The sequence below is a fragment of the Pan troglodytes genome, chromosome X (assembly GCF_028858775.2).
Source record: "Pan troglodytes isolate AG18354 chromosome X, NHGRI_mPanTro3-v2.0_pri, whole genome shotgun sequence".
NCBI classification, from domain to species: Eukaryota; Metazoa; Chordata; class Mammalia; order Primates; family Hominidae; genus Pan; species Pan troglodytes.
This window is the reverse complement of record NC_072421.2, coordinates 89,561,091-89,576,939: the sequence shown is the minus strand read 5'-3', so window position 1 is coordinate 89,576,939 and position 15,849 is coordinate 89,561,091. Positions and strand designations below refer to the sequence as shown.

Here is a 15,849-nt window from a genome sequence, read left to right as displayed (position 1 = left end):
AATAGATGAAAAATTTACAAATCTGGCAAACAAAACACAAACCTACAGATCCAAGAAGCTGAATGAATACAGTTAAATCTATTTTTTTGTAAGGACTTCTCAGAACATTGACTATGCTAATATGCATTTGAAATCAAAATTTCATAAATTGATTAGATATACAACCATTTTTTTTCATAACTGTAGTTAGGGGTCATGCCACTACCTCCCACATGGGCTTAAATTTACATTCTGCATTGTTTCCTTTGGCTTTTCTCTTCTTATTCTTTTTGTTGTTGTTGTTGTTTTTGAGATAGAGTCTCGCTCTGTTGCCCAGGTTGGAGTGTGGTGGCAGGATCTGGGCTCACTGCAAGCTCCGCCTCCTGGGTTCACGCCATTCTCCTGCCTCAGCCTCCCGAGTAGCTGGGACTACAGGCGTCCACCACCACACCTGGCTAATTTTTTTGTATTTTTGGCAGAGGCGGGGTTTCACCATGTTAGCCAGGATGGTCTTGATCTCCTGACCTCGTGATCCGCCTGCCTCAGCCTCCCAAAGTGCTGGGATTACAGGCATGAGCCACCGCGCCCGGCCTTCTTTTCTTCTTCTTTCTCTTTTCTTTTTTTTTTTTCACAAGAAATGTTGGGAATCCAATGAGAGTAGCTTTTTTTATTTAAGAAGTGTAAGCAACATTGAATCAGGAAGGATGGACTTTCTTGAGGCCTTCTAGTATCACAGCAGGTAGCCTCCCTCTGAAGGATGTGTGATAAACACTGTCCAATGAAACAGGGTCTCATCAGGCCCACTGTGGTTTGAAAACCTGCCTAACCCCTAGTAGCAGATTCCTGGATAGTGAAGGTGATGGAGAGTCTGGGTATATGAGGTAATAGATGCAGAAAACCAAACCCAATTTAGGGTTCCTTCAGCCAGTTGGTCCCCTGTGAAATGGATATATATTTGAATCAAGAAGTGAATTCTTGGAAGCCCAAGAATGGGTAGCCTTGGACAGCTGAGCTTATTCACATTGAGTAGTATAATCATTCTCTTTGGAAGAACCCTAAGCGATTGTATTGAGTTCCAGATCTGCACTATACCATGGTAGCACTGGTCTGTGTCCTCTACCACAGTATGTAAGACTAGTGTTCGATAACTGCAGCACATGACAGCCAGGAGCAGTGGCCATAGCAGACTGATCAAAAGTAATTGCAAAATATCCAGGCAGTTCATTTAATCAAATGCTGCCTAATCTCTGATCACTTGAACACATAATCAGCTACACACTTCTGCCCACTTGAGAATTACTGATCCCCATTAAAACAAATACAGGTCCAGGTGACACATATTATAATTATCATAGGTAATGTAATTACTGCATGCGAATTGATTGCTATAATTAGTTTATGGTTATTTGTATGAGAGAGAGAAGTAAATTGCAATGTTTGGGGGAAAAAAAGATTAAGACAACGTATCCCTCAGCAAAGAGGAAGACACATTAAGTTAACAATATATGTCACCATGACACATGTCTTAAGGTATATTAACTGAACAATTCCTAGTAGCAGATTTTGAATTACTTCAGTATGAGGAGGAGAAGGGAGGACTAGATATGGGAAAAAGAGGAAGAGAACATAGAAGATTCAAAGAGAGGAATGGAAAGAAGGGAAAGAAAAGGGAGAGACAGAATAGGAGAAAAGAGAGGAAAGGGAAGAGAAAGCAGCCGACTTCACACAGAAAATTAATCTAATATTATAATAATAGTGCTATGTATTACAGTATTGCTCATCAAAAGAACATAGCTCTATACTATAATACAGGTATATTCTATTCCAAGATTTTTCTCTGGTTTTAAATTTTAAAATTTTAACTTCTAAAAAGAATTGGCTTTGATATCCTCACAGCTCATAAATGAAAAAAACAACAACAAAAGTGCCATTATATCATGGGAGATACAAAGATGAATAAGAATGGTTTCTCTCCAGATGAAATTATTTTTGTGAGAGTTTTTTATAGTTTTTAAATAATTTTCAATAGTTTTTTAATAGACCATTTTTTTTTTTGAAAGACCATTGGGTCTTTCAAAATGAACCCTAACACAAATTTTGTGCATCTGTGAAAAGCAAAAAAAAAAAAAAGTCACTTCATGGTAATACTTGATTCAAACATTTTGTTTCTCTTTTTTTCTAATGACTCTTGTTGTATTTCTCAAAATGAAAATGAATGTTTCTATAAAATTCCTAATATTTATTATAGGCAAATTATGTAGGAAGCATTTTTCCAACATACAATGTAAAATCTTCATAATGGGTAGTATGAATCATTTGTAATATAAATTAAATATAAACTTTAAAAAATACCAACCTGAGAAATTATAAAGCTTTTATATAAATAATGAGTAGATTTAAAATAAATAAGCACCTGTCCATTGTCATCCAGACATAAGGTAAGCAGTAGACACTCATTAAGTTTAATAATATAACCCAATTTAATGTTATTTGATTAAGAAGAAATATGTCTGGGTCGAGTGTGGTGGCTCATGCCTGTAATCCCAGCACTCTGGGAGAATGAGGCAGGTGGATCACTTGAGGTCAGGAGTTCCAGACCAGCCTGGACAACGTGAAATCCCATTTCTACTAAAAATACAAAAATTAGCTGGACATGGTGACAGGCACCTGTAATACCAGCTGCTTGGGAGGCTGAGGCAGGAGAATCTCTTGAACCCAGGAGGCAGAGACTGCAGTCACTTGAGATCACTCCATTGCACTCCAGCCTGGGTGACAGACGGAGACTCCATTTCAAAAATGACAATGTTAAATCATTCCTTTTGTAGGAGACAATTTTCATTTTTGGCCTGGCCCTATCTAAAATATTTCAGTTAATTTTTTATCATGATGATATTAGGGAGTGAATTGGATTGACTACATTGCCAATTCATTTGCTCAGGCAAACTTTTAGACAGCTGAGAGCAAGGTTTTAATTACATACAACATGGTAAGACAGAATGATGGCCCCCAAAGATGTCTGAGCTCCAATTCCAGAACCTGTGACTATGTTATCTCACATAGCAAAAGTGACCTTGGCAGATGTGATTAAGGTTAAGGTCCTTGAGATGGAGAGACTCAAGGACCTGGGTTAGGCAGGTGGGCCCAATCTAATCACATGAGTGCTTAAAAAAGGACAACATTTCCCAGATCTAGTCAAAGGGAGACATGAGGTGAAGAAGGGTGAGAGAAATGCAGAGTCGCTTTGAGGATGGAGGAAGAGACATGAGCCAAGGAAGGTGGAAAAGGCAAGGAAATGGCTTCTCCCTTAAAGGCTCCAGAGGAAATAAACCTATTGTCACCATGATTTTAGTCCACTGAGTTCTGTTGGGCCTTTAACCTTCAGAAATATAAAATGATAGATTTGTGTTGTTCTTAGCCACTAATTTGTGATACCGTGTTACAGCAGCAATAGAAAACTTACATACACATAAATATGGCTCAGTTGCTACATCTTGACACTAACATAGTATCAATGACATACATAAAGAATGAATTTTAAAACGGTTGATTCATACATAATTTAATAGAAAGTTAGCACATTTATAATTCAATTAATTTAAATCTTTATTAACTTTATTTCTCTAAACTACTTTGAATTCTTAGATATTTACTATTTTAGTGGGTATAATTGAAAATGGTATCCCCCAAAAATTGGCAGTTGAAACTGCCAGAATTTTTAAATGAGTTGTTCTATTTCTTCCTTACCTCATTCTATAAAATCTACTTTCAAGAAGGGGTTGAGGTTAACTGTGCTGAAATAAGCTTCTCTGAGCTAATCACTAAAAGAAATAGATTCATAAGGAATGAAGCCAGATAGGAAAGTGAGGGAAGAGGCATCTGTTGTCCTCACTGTGGTGGTATATATCCCCGTGGGAGGCTGAAAAACATCTGTGCTTCATGAAACCCTTCCGTGAAAGAATTATGCGTCTCTACCAGACATTTCAAGCTCTTTAAAAAAAGATGCATTTTAAAAAGACAATTTTCCATACTAGCATTTAACTTAGCATTTGGCTTAGTTTTATTCTGAATTAATTTAAGTTTCCTATGAAGTAGATTTCAAGCTAGATGTGGATTTCTGCTAGTTTTATAAAGCATACCCTTTCCCTCTGAAATGGTAACTCCATGAGTTTGGAAGACAGGAAAGAAGACAAGAAGGTTGTATTTAAAAGTTAAGTCCGGATATAAGCAAAAACAAACAAAAATCTCAGCAAAATCTCCATTTCAGTTGGAATATGGCAATGTTCTTTGAAGAATGCAAAGCCTCCAGGGGAAAAATAGGGTTTGAGTATGGTTTTCCCTGAATGTCGTAAATTAAACTTTTTATTTATTTTTTATTTTTATTTATTTATTTATTTTGAGACGAAGTCTCACTCTGTCACCCAGGCTGGAGTGCAGTGGCATGATCGCGGCTCACTGCAACCTCCGCCTCCCGGGTTCAAGCAATTCTCCTGCCTCAGCCTCCTGAGTAGCTGGGATTATAGGCATGCGCCACCACACCCAGCTAATTTTTGTATTTTTAGTAGAGATGGGGTTTCACCATGTTGGTCAGGCTGATCTCGAAACCCTGACCTTGTGATCTACCCGCCTGGGTCTCCCAAAGTGCTGGGATTACAAGCGTGAGCCACCACACCCGGCCTGACAAATTTAACTTTAAGCATGTAAAACCTAGTAGATTTCCATTTCAGTTAATATGGAAAAATAACCAGAAAACTCTCCTGCTACAAAACCCATAGAACTGCTGAAGAAAATATAGCAACACTCCTTTATGTGTATTACTTAGATCATAAGAAAAGGAAAGCAATCCTTAGAGGAACAACACAAAAAAGTCCTGACATCAAGGCTGCCCTAGCGATGATGTTGTGGTGGCGGGTGTGCAGGTTATGGGAGGACTTATGGTTCCTCAAACCAAGGGGCCTGTGATTCAATTGCAAGGAAAGAACACAAGGCACAAGGCTAAGGTCTGAGGTTCACTTGAAGTGGGAATTTGGAAATGAGATCCCCTGAACAAAGCCAAGACTTTGAAGAAGCATACATATGTTGGATTTTTAAAAATGCCATCAGAACAGTGAGATTCCAAGGAACTATGCCTATGTTAGTCTGGTCTCTGGATGGGGGGCAGGAGAAAGGCTCTCCTGAGAACTTATAAATGCAGATTTTCATTTTAACAGGTTATGGTCTGAATTTATACTACTCACATGATCCACGGATACCTAAAGTAAAATATTAAAGTAAAAAGTGGTCCCCAGAAGGTAATACTCCCGGGTTGCCTTAGCAGTGGTAAACTCAAAACTTGTCTAGGAGGAATGTTCAATCCAGGCAGAAGAGGATTCCTACAGATAAATTATCTCTGAAGATTAGCTCAGAGTTCAAAATTTGCCATAGAAAAGAGTCAACAGCCACAACAAATAGCTCTGGCGTTACTCCAAGAACTTTTAAGAATCATTAAGTAGATAAAAAGAACTATCTTTAAATTGATTAAAGAAACAGTACCAAATAATGTTTAAAAAACTAAGGAAAGAACATTATGACAAAAGTTCACACATATTCTTAAAGAGATTAAACTAATAAAAATGAATAAATACATAGGTGTTGAAACTAAAGGCTAGCAGAATATTTATTAAAAAAATGAAAACCTCCGGAGTGATATGATTCTAATGAGTAAAAATCTATTAAAACGGTTTTAATAAGGTAGAGTAAAAATTAGGACAGTCATGCCACACGGATTTCACTTTATTTTAAAGTCTCCCCTGATTTAAAAATAATACTATAATAATCCTAAGGTTAAAGAACATCATTGACTTACAGATATCCAGATGTATATTTTGTAGTAAAAAAACTGAAAAGCAATTTTCATATGAAGTATGCAGTAGTAAATTGAGATGATTTTCCAGATTAAACTAAAGACTTCGAATGTAACTTTAGATACTAATAACGCAATAAGAACACAGTCTACATATATAATAAATATCTCTATAAATATGAGCAATTTTCTATGATATGTTTTGTTTACAGATTATAACATATAGTATTTTTCACATACACATATATTCTTCATTTTATTAAATTGGCTTTATTGGTGGTTGATATGGTTTGGCTCTGTGTCCCCACCCAAATCTCATCTTGTAGCTCCCATAATTCCCACATGTTGTGGGAGGGAACTGATGGGAGATGACTGAATAGGGGGGTGGGTCTTTCCCGTACTGTTCTCCTGACAGTGAATGGGTCTCCCGAGATCTGATGGTTTTAAAAATGGGAGTTGGGCCCCGCAGCTGGCTCCACTTAGTTCTCTGCCTCCGCACGGCAGCCCCGGCCATAGCCGCCTCCTAGCCCACTGCCACCACCTCTAAGCATAAGATGGCTGTGCCACCCATGTATGCCAATCTTGGCAAGTCTGCCAGGGATGTCTTCACTAAGGGCTATGGATTTGGCTTAATAATGCTTGATTTGAAAACAAAATCTGAGAATGGGTTGGAATTTACAAGCTCAGGCTCAGCCAACACTGAGACCACCAAAGTGACGGGCAGTCTGGAAACCAAGTACAGATGGACTGAGTATGGCCTGACGTTTACAGAGAAATAGAACACCGACAATACACTAGGCACCGAGATTACTGTGGAAGATCAGCTTGCACGTGGACTGAAGCTGACCTTCGATTCATCCTTCTTACCTAAGACTGGGGGAAAAAAGATGCTAAAATCAAGACAGGGTACAAGCAGGAGCACATTACCCTGGACTGCGACATAGATTTCGACATTGCTGGGCCTTCCATCCGGGCTGCTCTGGTGCTGGGTTACAAGGGCTGGCTGGCCGGCTACCAGATGAATTTGAGACTGCAAAGTCCGGAGTGACCCAGAGCAACTTTGCAGTTGGCTACAAGACTGATGAATTCCAACTTCACACTAATGTGAATGACGGGACAGAGTTTGGCGGCCTCATTTACCAGAAAGTGAACAAGAAGTTGGAGACTGCTGTCAATCTCACCTGCACAGCAGGAAACAGTAACACGCGTTTCGAAATAGCAGCCAAATATTTGATTGACCCTGAAGCCTGCTTCTTGGCTAAAGTGAACAACTCCAGCCTGATAGGTTTAGGATACACTCAGACCCTAAAGCCAGGTATCAAACTGACACTGTCAGCTCTTCTGGATGGCAAGAACGTCAATGCTGGTGGCCACAAGCTTGGTCTAAGACTGGAATTTCAAGCATAAATGAATACTGTATAATTGTTTAATTTTAAACTATTTTGCAGCATAGCTACCTTCAGAATTTAGTGTATCTTTTAATGTTGTATATCTGGGATGCAAGTATTGCTAAATATGTTACCCCTCCAGGTTAAAGATGATTCATCTTTAAGATGTTACCCTTTCAGAGGTACAGAAGAAACTCATTTCCAAAAAAGGCCCTTTCAGTAGTAGACTTGGGGGAACTTGGCAGCCACTTTGAGATGCCAGGTTTCTTTTTTCTCTAGAAATGGCTGCAAGTGGAAGCTGATAATATGTAGGCGCTTTGTAAATTCATATTGAGTAAATGAATGAAACTGTGATTTCCTGAGAATCGAACCTTGGTTTCCTAACCCTAACTGATGAGGGGCTTGCTGCTTGATGGTGTGTACAAACTCACCTGAATGGGACTCTTTTAGACAGAGCTTCATGACCTTTTCCCAGCCCAGTTCATCGTTACCTCTTTTACACCAAAAGGTCTGCAGGGTGTGGTCACTCTTTCTTTTGTGCCATTTTGGGGTGGAGAGGGTGGATGTGATGAAGCCAATCATTCAGGACTTATTCCTTCCTGTGTTGCGTTTCTTAGCCCTTGCACCAGAGTATGAAATAGCTTCCAGGAACTCCAGCTATAAGCTTGGAAGCGTCTGTGTGATTGTAATCACATGGTGACAACACTCAGAATCTAAATTGGACTTCTGTTATATTCTCACCCTTCAATTTGTTTTTTAGCAGTCTAATGGGTACATTTTAGAGTCTTCCATTTTCTGTGGAATTAGATCCTCCCCTTCAAATGCTGTAATTAACATCACTTAAACTTGAATAAAATATTGAAACCTAAAAAAAAGAAAACAACAACAACAGGAGTTACCCTGCACAAGCTCTCTTTTTGCCTGCTGCCATCCACGTAAGGTGTGACTTGTTCCTCCTTGCCTTCCACTATGATTGTGAGGCCTCCCCAGCCATGTGGAACTGTAAGTCCAATAAACCTCTTTCTTTTATAAATTGCCCAGTCTCAGGTATGTCTTTATCAGCACAATGAAAATGGACTAATACAGTGGTATAAAAGGTTAAGTGGTAGATCCAGAAAATAACCTATAATTTCTGATTCCAAATCATTTTTTTTCTAATGAATCATTTTTTTGCAACAGCAAGCAGTGGGGGACTTATCAGGTAGCCACATTTTTTTTTAATCAGATACTGCATCATTGTAGACTTCCAGAGCACTTAGGAAACCACAACTATAAATCTTTGTTGAATATACAATTTCGGCAAGGACAAGCCAAATTTTTCTTGAATAATTGAAAACATAGCCCAGATAGGAACCAGTGTGGTGGAACTTGGTTCTCCTTCATTTTTTCCTTATTCAATTCTTCATTCAATGATTGAATGGGGAGTGAGATAAAATCACACATAACCTGTCAGTCATAGCACTGTCGAGTTAGCTATTAAATATTTACAAAATGTAAGACTGTCACTGTACTGTGAGTTTCTTGAGGAATGAGAACAAATCTTGCTCACTATATATATATATATTTATATATTCAGTGTATATATATATTCAGTGTATATATATATTCAGTGTATATAAATATATTCAGTGTATATATATTCAGTGTATATATTATATATATATATATATAAAATATATACACTGTGTACAACCTCACACAGGACTTCAAAACTAGTAGACACTCAGTGATATTTACTGAATTGACAAATTAACTAAATTCAACTGCTATTCGTTCCTTTCTTTGTAAATATAAAAAAGTAGTAATACAGTTTTATAATTTGATATGTGTTACATATCTTTCATCAAAGCAACATAAAATGCTCTATACAGATCTCCAGTTTGGGGCTGGGAATGGTGGTTCATGCCTGTAATCCCAGAACTTTGGGAGGGCGCAGCGGGATGATCTGTTGAGTTCAGGAGTTGGAGACCAGCAAGGCCAATGTAGTGAGACCTTGTCCCTACTATAAACAACAACAAAATTTAGCCAGTGTGAGCCTGTAGTCCCAGCTACTCGGAAGGCTGAGGCAGGAGGATTGCTTGAGTTCATGCCACTGCACTCCAGCCTGGACGAGATCCTGTCTCAAAACCAAACCAAACTGAAACAAAACGAAAAAACCCTCCAGCTTTTTAAAATTGTCACTTGCTGAAATTACTTCCCTAAGATATCCATCAAAAGATACAGAGCTAGAAAGAGCTGTGAGTACTGTCGAGAAATCATTAAAATGTGATATAGATTGGTCAAGGAAACATTCCTGCTTTGGGTCAGCATGAGAGCCTTTGCTTTGAAAGAAGTGCTGAGTATTGCTGGTGGAGAAGTGTATAGAGGGCAGTTCAGAAAGACAGAATTGCCTGACCTAGGATTCCAAGACTATTTTAATAACATAAATACTCTGGTTCAGGTTAGAGCTGTCAGCTTTTAAAATCCTAAAATTTCTACTCCACTTCTTGCTTTCATTCAATTGAGTTTTGTCCTAAACTTAGGGTAAACAGCCAAAGCTGTTTTTACTTCTCAGAAATTAGACACCAAACGTATTCTTGCTAATTTTAAACCAGGGCATTTAAAGATAAGATATCATTTGGTAATCTCATCAGTGCCTGCCCATTTTTTGATGCAATCCTCAAACTGTTGACTATTGAGACAGCTTGATGAGTCAAATTTTTGAAAATTGTATTAACTCACTGCTTTTTAAAATGTTTGCCTCTAGATATAGCATTAAACAATTGGATTGGTTGCTATATGACTGTTTTGTTATTCAGTAATTACCATTTGGTCATAATTTCATTGGCAGTGAAGATAAGGCATACTTCAATATTTTGCTTTTAAATTATTTGTAGGAACATCTATGATGACTGTAGCTCCACAGATTTGTAATCACTTTATGGAGAAACAGAGCATCTCTTTGCAGTAAATAAAACAGCACACACTCTGAACATTAGAAAAAAAAGTCAAATGAAGGGGAACAGCATATAATAATGTTAAGGTCCTTAGTGTGGGAGTGAAGGGATCTGAATTTTCGTCCCAGCCCTGTTACTAACTAGCTGTATGTCTTTGAGCAAGCCATTTTTATTCCCTGAGCTTTTGTTTCCTTATCTATAAAATTATATGCTCCATTTTCACGGTAAAAAGAATATAATATGAACGGCATTGGCAGGCAGGAAAAGCGGAAATACATTAAAGAAGACAATATAAAAAGTAAAACAGCCTGCCATTACTCTTTCTTGTCTTGCATTTACACTTTAACAAAAGTATTAAGTTGCCTTAATATTCTTAAGCAATGAAATTATTATAGGTTAATTTAAACCCCAGAAGGCTAATTTTGCCAGTTCCATAGTCCATATCTTGCCAAATAGCAGAATTTGTGACACCTCACTCTCAAGAACAAACCTACTGAATTTTATTATGGTTATCTATTCACAACTGATACCCTGTTCATGTTTGTTACAAGCATATTAACATGATGTCATTAGTATACGATATGTTCAGTCTGAATTTTATCTCAAACACCATTAAAATAGTTTTACAATGCATTCGGATATACAGAAAATTCAACATATTTGATTTATTATTACATTTTAAACAGACAAAAATGCCCTTGTGGAAGGCTCATATACAATAATAAATGCAGATATGAAGTACTGAATTACACATACCATGTACCTCAAATCATCAGAGATAGCTCTAGAATTAGGCTATGCCCTGAAATATCGGAAGAATCCTGGAAACTGAGAAAAATGATAGCAGCTGCTGTCATTGATGGTGGCACCAAACCAAACTGCGATGTCTAGAAGTATTAATCACAGAGCCCTGAGTCCTGACCCCTGTCTTTATCACCATCTCAAAAACCAGAGGGTAAAGATGTAAGATGAATAAGCAAAATACCATGAGGAAGTTTGAGTGGACAAGAGGAAGAGATTGAGGATCAGACAGACAGCAAGGGGATAGCAGCTGCTCACAGAATATAAGTAGGGAGAAATAGGGAGATTCCTCTTTCACCTATTCAAGAAACATCCCTTGTGCACCTATTACGTGCCAGACACTACTGGGTGCTGTTAATACAAAAATGAATTTGATCTAACCATGCTTATCACAGAGCTTCCTGTACAGCAAAGTGAAGCAGGCACACATAAATCTTGAAACACATTATGGTAAGTGTTACAATGAAGAGATGTGCGAAGTGTGATTGGTAGCCCAGAAAAACAATCAACCTCCCCGGAGACTCAGGAAACTCTTCACATAGGAATTATTACATGAGTTGGGGCTTAGTAGAAGAATAAGCATTTTCCAGGTAAGGGAGAAAGTCAAAGTGAGTATAGGCAGAGAAAAGCACAGTCATAAGAAAGGGACCTGAAAGACCACTCAGGCTAACGGGACTAGGTATAACTTGCTCTGCTGCAGCTCTTGGTGTATGTTGTGGAGGCAGGATGTTAACAAAAAGTGGAAAAGAAGGGACTGGGAAAAGCAGACTGGAACCATGTGATGAAACTTCTCATCTGCCATGTTAGAGTTTGGATCTTACCCCTCATGCAATAGAGAAGTGAATAAGATTTACAAAGGAGGGTTATATGATCAGAACTGTTTTCTTAGATTGCTGAATCTGGGGAAAGGGTGGAGGGTTATTTGGACAGGGAGAATTTACAACTTGAAGGAGAAAACAATTAGGAGCCTGGATTACAACTGTCTAAGGAAGGTTTAAAAATCCAAATGCTTTCGAAGGCCTCAGAAATCATGCAAATTTAAAGCAGAACCCAGCACACTCACCCTGCCCCCAGGTATTACATTCAGATGTTTAATAAAGGAAACAAACTATGCTGGCCAAGTATGATTTAGGATGGAATTAGGTTTAGATGCCAGTTTTTTAGATCATATGTAGGAGAAAGGGTGATGACATTGTAAATTATGGCAGGGAGAAATGAGAAAAAAGAGAAGATGAATTCAAGGTCTCTTTGAGTGATGAGTGAGACTGACTGTTCCTGCTACTTCTGAATCACTAGGAAATCAGGATATTCACTACAAATGCTTAACATGTGCTCATTGACTCAGTTCACTCATAGCTAATGAGAAAGCAAGAGAGAAGTCTTTGCCCCTTATACACTGCCATTGAAACAAAATCCTGCATAGATACAGTTATAAGTCAATGTGGTTTGGGGTATTTCTTTCTTTAACATATTGAAAATAATTTGGGCCTAGCAATAAAGAAAATTAGCTAGTCTTAGTCAGAAGCTGGTTTATTTGTACAGTTATCTATTTTTCTAAGGCTGACAGTGGCTGAATTAAGCACCTGGGCAAAAACACAAAATAAACAACCATGGTACAGCAATGACAAGAGGCCAACAGACTATATAATTAGAAGTGATTTTCTTTTTATTTGTTAAAAGAGATTTTCAATTACAACTCTATGATAATTTTATACAATTAACCCTCTTACTCTTGCAATTTATATCTAAATAGATATATTTTCTACAACCATAGTGTGGCAGGAAAGGATGCAGACATGGTGTCTACTTAGACTTGGAGTGAGGGAAACATAAATGAGAAAGTACAGATACTTGATTCTAAGGGTTGAACAATTTCTGGACAAAAGAGGAATTCTAATGGATAAGAATAATGGATTAAATACCAGTAGTTATCTCAAAACCAAAGTGGAGCATTAATATGGCTTTTCTTCACTTAAGCTAACCTGATCACAAATAATTACAGAGGTAATATGGATAAATATAATCTTAAAAACTACTATATGTGGCAAAAAGCACCATATGTGATTCTGATAAATTTAAACACACAATTTAAGTGCATTTCCTGGTTTTAAAAATGGCTGCAATTTACATGTATTACTGGCATAAATATAGAATGTCTCATATGTATTGGTGATTAATGAATAAGCTAACTGAACAAGTGGCTAGATAGCATAAAAGAAAGAACAGTAAACTTCACATCAGAAGACCAATATAATCTTCAGGGCTGAGTGACAAGTTAAGAGTCTTGGTCATATCACAGCTAGCCATTTGCTGTGCAAGACATTTAACCTCTGTGTTCAGATCTCTCTTTTGTGAAGAGAGATTAGGAAAGGCCAAATAGCAAACCAAGAGTTCTAACAAAAAGTCTATCATTCAATACCCTTATAGAAGAGAGAAAGTATGTCTGGCCTTGAAGAGGAACATCAATTTGGATGAAAAATTCAATTATCCTGAGCTAGAAATCCAAGTCTCTTATACATCTATATAATAATGAAAATAACTGTGCTATCAAAATTACATCTGTTTTATTTTTTTCCTGTGCCAAAGCAAAAACACACTTAATAACCAGGGGTCACAAATTCAAAGCAGCCATGCTGTTTCAGGAGCCAAGCAAAAATCATAAATATGAGCCGGGTGTGGTGGCGCATGCCTGTAGTCCCAGCTACTCAGAAGGGTGAGGTGGGAGGATTACTTGAGCCTGGGAGGTTGAGGCTACAGTGAGCCCTGATCGCACCACTGCACTACAGCCTGGGCGACAGAGTGGGACCCAGTCTCAAAAACAACAACGAAAAGAAAATGATAAATATGTAAAGACCCTCAAATATAAAATAATATGACATGATGGGTCTATGGCTAATAAGAGAGTACATATCTCCCAATAGCCTTCACAATCAATTTTTTTTCCTAAAGACTGCCTCTCAAAGCCCATCTCTGTCTACATGTGGGCAGTGGGACATAAGATTGTGACTCCCAGTCTTAAGCTGTCTATTATTGATAGCATTTAAATGTCTTCTTTCATTTGGATATTGATGTTGTTCTCACAAGTCAGTAAACTACCTTATCAATGATCAATTTCCTCATCTTACTTGATGCTATCAACAGCATTTAACCCAGTTGATCCTTTCCCCCTGCTTGATAGCTTTCTTCACCTGGCTCCCTGGATACCACACACTCAGGTTTTCCTCTTACTTTTACAGCCATTCCTGAGTCCCCTTGACTAGTTTCTTCCCTTCTCCTAGATCTCCAAAAACTGGAGGTCTCTAAGGTTTCTTCCCTTTTGTATCTACACACTCATTTCTTTGGTGATAACCAGTCTCATGTCTTTAAATAACAACCATATGCTGTCAACTACCAAGTTTATATCTCCAGCCAGGACCACTCTCCCAAACTCCAATTTCCTATATCCAACTGCCCATTCAGCATCTCTACATAGATATCTAATTGACATCTTAAGATTAAGACGTCCAAAACTGAACTCCTGATCCATGTGCATTCTTACCAATCACAGTTGATAGTAACTATTCTTTCAGTTGTCAAAGCCAAAAATCTTTGTGTCATCTTGACATCTCTATTTTTCTTGCATTTCACATTTTGGTCTATTAAGATATCATCCTAGGTGTTTCCTAATAAAAATAGAAACTGACCACTTTTCACCACCTTCATTGCTTCCATCCTTGTGCAAGACACCATTCTCTCCTGAAGAGTACTACAGTAGGTCTCTGCTTGCATCATTACCCCATATGTACTATCCTCAATAGCAGCCAGAGCGATCCTATTAAAACTCAAGTAAAAGGCCAGGCGTGGCGGCTCATGCCTGTAATTCCAGCACTTTGGGAGGCCGAGGCAGGCAGATCACCTGAGTTCAGGAGTGAGAGACCAGCCTGACCAACATGGAGAAACCCCATCTCTACTAAAAATACAAAATTAGCCCGGCATGGTGGCACGAGCCTGTAGTCCCAGCTACTTGGGAGGCTGAGGCAGGAGAATCAATTGAACCTGGGAGGTGGAGGTTGCAGTGAGCCGAGATCGGGCCATTGCACTCCAGCCTGGGCAACAAGATTGAAAGTGTCTCAAAAAAAAAAAAAGAAAAGAAAAAGAAACCCAAGTAAAATTATTTCACGCCTCTAGGCAAAGGCCTGCCATGTCTCCATGTTTTACTTGGAATCAGGCCATTGTAGCTTCTTATAAGGCCTTTCCAAATATCTCCCTTGCCACCACCATCTTCCCTGTCATTTCCTCTCCTATCACTGACCCCTAGTTCAAGTTGCTTTAGCCACACTGAACACCTTACGATTCCTTGAACATACCTGTAATGTTTTTACATAACTCTTAATTATTCCCTCTGCAGGAAGATTATTCCCCTGGATATTTACTTGACAAAATCCCTTACCACATTAAATGTGGGCTCCATATTCTACCTTCTCAATGAGCAAACCCTGACCACTTGCAAAACAGTCACAACCACACCACTGACACTGCTAATCCCATTTATGGTGCACCACAAAGGTTATCAATTTCTAACAGTCTCTATACTTTGCACTCACTGTCACTTAACACAAAATTGATGATTTTTCTTTAATGAGAGCTTTTATATATTTCTCAAGATAATTAATATATAAATATCTAAGTAAATCATGTATAGATAATGGTGAGATTTATCTACAATTAATAAAAATAAATCATGGATAACTGGCTGAGACAGATATACAGTTAATCAGTCATCCATTTACATTTTAACATTCTTAAAGCTTTGCTATTATATAAAAAAATATTTTTTTCCAGATTTATAAAAAGTTTTCTCCTACCGTAAAACAGAATAAAGAACTGATACAAATGTGAAATAAACCCAATATAAAGGTTTTGCAAA

The 15,849-nt window shown here is 38.0% G+C and overlaps 1 protein-coding gene and 1 pseudogene across 6 annotated transcripts in view; one reads left to right on the top strand and one right to left on the bottom strand.

Annotated features, from left to right (window-relative positions):
* Positions 1-15,849, bottom strand: part of PCDH11X (protocadherin 11 X-linked) — an 828,783-nt gene that overhangs the window by 627,207 nt on the left and 185,727 nt on the right. The gene's annotated exons all lie outside the window — the stretch shown is intronic.
* LOC107972667 (voltage-dependent anion-selective channel protein 1-like) lies at positions 6,371-7,409 on the top strand (annotated as a pseudogene).